The sequence below is a fragment of the Centruroides sculpturatus genome, unplaced genomic scaffold (assembly GCF_000671375.1).
Source record: "Centruroides sculpturatus isolate CEXI.00-Female unplaced genomic scaffold, Cexi_2.0 scaffold4780, whole genome shotgun sequence".
NCBI lineage: Eukaryota > Metazoa > Arthropoda > Arachnida > Scorpiones > Buthidae > Centruroides > Centruroides sculpturatus.
In genome coordinates, this window is record NW_019388917.1 from 1 (window position 1) to 5,785 (window position 5,785).

General features: G+C 24.6%; 1 long non-coding RNA gene across 1 annotated transcript; it reads left to right on the forward strand.

Annotated features, from left to right (window-relative positions):
• Positions 1 to 621: 621 nt before the first annotated feature.
• LOC111617111 lies at positions 622 to 4,390 on the forward strand. Its single transcript, XR_002755375.1, has 3 exons — positions 622 to 640; positions 739 to 899; positions 3,853 to 4,390. It is a non-coding gene; the product is annotated as an uncharacterized LOC111617111 (long non-coding RNA).
• The last annotated feature ends 1,395 nt before the right edge of the window (positions 4,391 to 5,785 follow it).

The following is a 5,785-nucleotide window of genomic DNA, read 5'->3' on the forward strand; positions in this document are numbered from 1 at the left end:
TACGGTATCCCATCAAACTAAATCAAACCGTTTTCCTCTATACGTCGGGCCTCGCCCATTATAGTCTGGAAAGAGTAAAAAAAAAAAAAAAAAAAAAAAAAAAAAAACAGAAAATAAAATGGTTTTTAAAATACATGAAAATCTTAAAAGCTATGGGAAATTATTTATTTTAAAAATGCAATAACTAATTAATCTAATAATAAATAATTTTGCCCGAAGAATAATTGTTTAGTTTATGAATTAATAACTGTCGCAATATCGATTTACTAGAAAATATTGCGATTGCAAATATGAAAGATAAAGATTTTTGGCCTAATAAATGAATATTGAGTAATATCTCTAGTTAATTGTCTATAAATTAATCAAAATATATATATGTATATTTTTTTCTTTCCCGAAACCTTATTGATTTACACGTTAAATTATAGAACCAAATTTGATTTTTATCACTTAGACCTTAATGAAAGGATTTTCGACATAATTTTTATTATTTTAAAATTTCCATAAGGTCAGGATGCAAAACTATTTCTCTTATCAAGATATTCGATATCGTCGGACTTCTTAAGTGATTATTACGTAACCATCGAGTCTTATCGGTTGAGAATGACGTCAATAATTAGCTACTGTTTCTGCCATCGAAGTAGAACATAATTAAATTTCAAACGATTATATGAAAATTAATACATACGGAAATTATATATATATATATAGTCTTATAATTTCATTTTTTTTTAACAGACGATAGTAGAATTTCTGTTTAGTGCATCGCTCCCCAGAGGTCTCTGATTAAATCGAAAAATTTGTGATGGAGTCCGCAATCGGATGTTTGAATTGCCTTTTCTCCGTTTTCTTATTTACTGTTTTAATTTGTGTACAAAATATCTACATCAATGCACATGGTAAGTTATAAAATCTTTTTTAATCACATACGCATAAATGTTAAATTTATGACTTAATTTATTTATTAAAATGTTTAATAGAAGCGATGAACTTGTTTACTTTCAATTCCAACGCAATTGTAAATTCACCTTTCGTAATAATCAACATCTGTTTGTCATAATTGGAATTTCAATTTAAAGCATAAATAAATATCTGTATTTATATAATAATATATTAANCTGAATCATCAACAAAACAGACTCCATGATCATAATTGGAATTGCCTAATGTTTTAATTGATATGTCTTCTTCTAAACAATAATACTGTTCTTCCCCTTCTACCACTATATCTTTATTGTACTAAATAAATACAGTAAAGTTTTAAAAACAACATAATTTTTATTCTTGTATCTTTTTTACAGGATGGGAATGGATTAATTGAATATCAGTTATTTATTATGAGAAAAACTATTTCTATATTCATCATATTCCATATTCATTAGGCCCTTGGAAACAGATTAATGACAAATATAGAGGTTCCACTGTATATGCAATATGTAATATTCATTACATATTGACTATATACAATAACTTCATCATCATCAGAAATTTATTTTTCAATGTCGGAATTTTCTGCAAGTTTTTCCACTATATCATTTTCAGATTATATAATCAACTTTTTATCATCTGACTGAAGTAATCTGCTGTAATTCTTAAACATCTTCTCATTGTCAGTTCAATATGCAATATTTTCCATTTTCAGACAGAAAACTGAAAAACATCTTTAAAAAAAATTAACAAAATACTCTAGTGGATCATGGTAACTGTCACATACAAATTAAGGTAGTATTGAGAAAAACAGAAAAATATGCAGTTTTACCCTAAAAAAAAAAAAAAAAAAAAAAAGCATTTTAAATCAAACTTCAGTAACTTTTCACTTTGCATTTTTATCCATTCGGTTCTCTTTGGTCTAAAAGACATAATAAGAAACTTTCCCCAAACTTCTAATGCAATTTTATGTCGGAGAGAAGAATTAAAAACTGTTCTCTGTACTTCCGAGTGTTCTTCCGACACTGGTGTGTGGCATTGCTTATTATAGATGCCCGATGGATGATGTCTTGATCGTTTGCTTGATTCCACCTAACCACTCTCCTATGAGGATTACGAATTATAATTCTTGTAGGGATTATAATTTATAATCCTTTGGCTAATGAATTATAACCCTATGATTTGACTCAACAGATATACCAGATACATGCAAATGACATTAATTTTTAAGACACTACTCTTTTATTACATACTGTTATACTAAAAGAGGAATTATTTAAAAATGCCTGATGTTGTGTTTTCAATATAATTATATAATTCTTATGTCAACATTAGTAATAAAGTAATATAAACATTATCTAAATTGCATAAAGGTATTAATGACTTCATTCTATATATAAATAGGTTATGTATTAGGAAAGCAAGTATTAATTTTTTAAGTATTAATTTTAAAAAGCTACATAATAACTTTATTTTCTGGTTTTTTTTCTTTTTTTCCTATAATTAAAATATATTTAAACATCATTTAAAGTGTCTAATGATTTGAATCATGTTCTCAACAAATATTTTGATTGAAATTGTTTTTGTAAAACTTTATACAAAATTGTATTTTAACTTTCAGTTTTAACATATTTTAGATTAAATTACTTTAGTGTGTATTTCAATATCTGTCTAAAGTTTACTGTGAAATTACATTTTTAATATAAACTGAAATTTGGTGTTCTGTATAATTAAGAAAATTTCAAGATAAAATTAATTTTTACTTTTTAACTTATGTAATTAATTACACTTAAAATTAATATTAATAGTATCAACAATTAATTTTAAACATTGTTACAAATCAAAATGTGGCCTACATTTTTAATAATTCTTTACAACATTTTGATTTTATTTGTGTTAACCAGGTCAGACTCATAAAGCAGCTTTTTACATAGTAGGAAGAGGAAGTGTATTTAACAGAAAAAAAAATTTTCTGTGAAGAAAAATAAAATTATACTTTTTTCTCATTTTTGTTGTTTCAAATTATCAAAAATTATCAAAAATATAATGAATACTGTTAATTTAATGTGAATAGTGAAATACTGTTAATTTCTTTAATTATCTCAAAAAAGACAATTTAAAACAATAGCAATATTTCATTTTATTATGAAAGAATTTTTTTAACTTATAAGCTATAAAAATTATAAGTTTGAAAATAAATTGTTTGCTCTGAACTTTAATAATGAATTTATTGCATGCAATACTGGTAGTTTCGCAGGTTTCCGGAATTGGATGATAAAAATCAATATTAATTTTACTTTCCTGTTCTTATCGGTAAAAGGAAAACATCATTAGGCAATGAGAAGAGTGTTGTTTTATTATAGTTATTTAATTTGTAAATTTTATATTTTTTATGTCATGAATAGACAAAATTTAGAAGGAATAATATAGAAATATATTATATTATTAATTGTTACATTTTAATTAAAAATATTACATTTATACACTATTTATATTGAATGTTGATATTGCTTGTAAAGAAATCAGTCAATTTTTATTTTATTACTGATATGTTATATAGTTAAACTTAAAAAACAGAAATGACATAACTACACTTTGATACTTAATAACTAACCCACTAATTAAGCTTCATATCAAAACTTGGCTCTTCATCTTTTTTATTTGGATTTACCTCTCTATGAACCTGTGAAATTTGACTTTTTTTTGTTAGTGAATAGTCATGGATTGAATAAATAGTGAGTTTATATAATATGAAAGTTGAATTATTTATCTATTTTTATAATTTAATATACCTATATATATTCAATAAATTTTGATTTAATATAATTTTACTTTAGGAAAAATGTTTACTATTAAATTAAAAAATAGCAAAAAATATTTATAGTTGATACCTTTTTTATTTGTAAAATTTTTCTATTTGTATAGATCTAATAAAGACAATTGAGAATAATGGAACAGTTTTTGACTTTCCTGACTTTGATGCAACTGAACCTCCGAATTTAGAAAATCGTGTAAGTATTTTTAAAGTGTTAAAACTTGGGGGGTTTACTGACTATTCAAAAATTTAAAAAATTAAAAACAAAAGATTTAAAATATAAAATATGGTGAAACCTATGTAAACTGCAATTGTACAGAACTGAATTATTTTTTCCATCTTGGCAGGTTTCCCTTTTGAACTGGGTTGTCTTTCTTTTTTCTTTAAACTAAATCAGATAAATGTCATATAGTTACATTCAATTTTTATAATAAAATCATTTTAACATACATAAAAAAACTTTTATTAATATGCTTAATTCAAAGTGATTTTAACTAAAGGTGGGAATATTTGAATGTAAGAATTGAGACCTTTTGATTGCAAGAAGTTCTAATTGTTCCCTAGAACTTGTGCTAGGTACAGTGGTACCTCAGGATATGAAATTAATCCGTTTCAAAACTGAGATTGTATCATGAAAATGTCGTAAGGTGAATCATTTTTTCTCATTATATATATATATAGTCTTATAATTTCATTTTTTTTTTAACAGACGATAGTAGAATTTCTGTTTAGTGCATCGCTCCCCAGAGGTCTCTGATTAAATCGAAAAATTTGTGATGGAGTCCGCAATCGGATGTTTGAATTGCCTTTTCTCCGTTTTCTTATTTACTGTTTTAATTTGTGTACAAAATATCTACATCAATGCACATGGTAAGTTATAAAATCTTTTTTAATCACATACGCATAAATGTTAAATTTATGACTTAATTTATTTATTAAAATGTTTAATAGAAGCGATGAACTTGTTTACTTTCAATTCCAACGCAATTGTAAATTCACCTTTCGTAATAATCAACATCTGTTTGTCATAATTGGAATTTCAATTTAAAGCATAAATAAATATCTGTATTTATATAATAATATATTAAATNTAGTGTTTGACATATTTTATATAAATATTTATAGTAATTACAGATTTTATAACAACAAAAACAATGCTTTTTAAATGTTCAAAACATCAACTTTTTGGAATCAGCATGTTTAATTTAAAGTACAATGTCTCTTACACACATTAAGTGTAATTTTTCTTTCTCTGTTGATTACTATGATATAATTTTTCAGAATATTTTTTATTCAATCACTATTTGGCATGATTTAAAAGCAATCCTTTGTTATTGTCCTATTTCCAATAATCTGATATTCATTAATACTAAAAATATATAATAACAATGCAAGAAAAGATAATTTTCTACACAAGAATTGTTATAATGAAATTTGTCTATAATTGCTAATAGCTTTTTTTGCAACAAGTCTTGCTTAATCTTGTTTTTATGACTCTAGAAATGATAAAATTAAATTTTATTTTATTATTTCTATTTCTGCAGATACAAAATATTGCATTATATTATGTCTTTCCAAAATATTTTTACACTATTTTGCAAATGCACAATAATAATTCGTGAGTTCAACAAATAAAACATATAAGTTGTAATAAAGTTATTTATAAAAATTATAGATTATGTTGCATGATTAAAATTTTTAATAGAAATAAATATCTAAATTCAAAATAAATAATGTAATTAATATAATAAAAATTAGCTTTTAGTACATATTTCATAAATACAGTAGAGCATTGATTATCCGAATATCTATTAACCGAAACGTCAATTAACTGAAAGCTTTCCAGTCAGCAAATTTAAATTTCCACTAGTGCTGTGGCGCTGCAATATTTGGCTATGTCTTGGGCTACTCCAATATTATTTTTGTTGGTGTGTGTGTTTTAGCTGGCAGCACTGGCACGATCATGAGAGGGTACTTAAGGACATGCCAGGATTTGAACAAATTTCAACATGTGATAGGTTAATATATTTTTCATACATAATC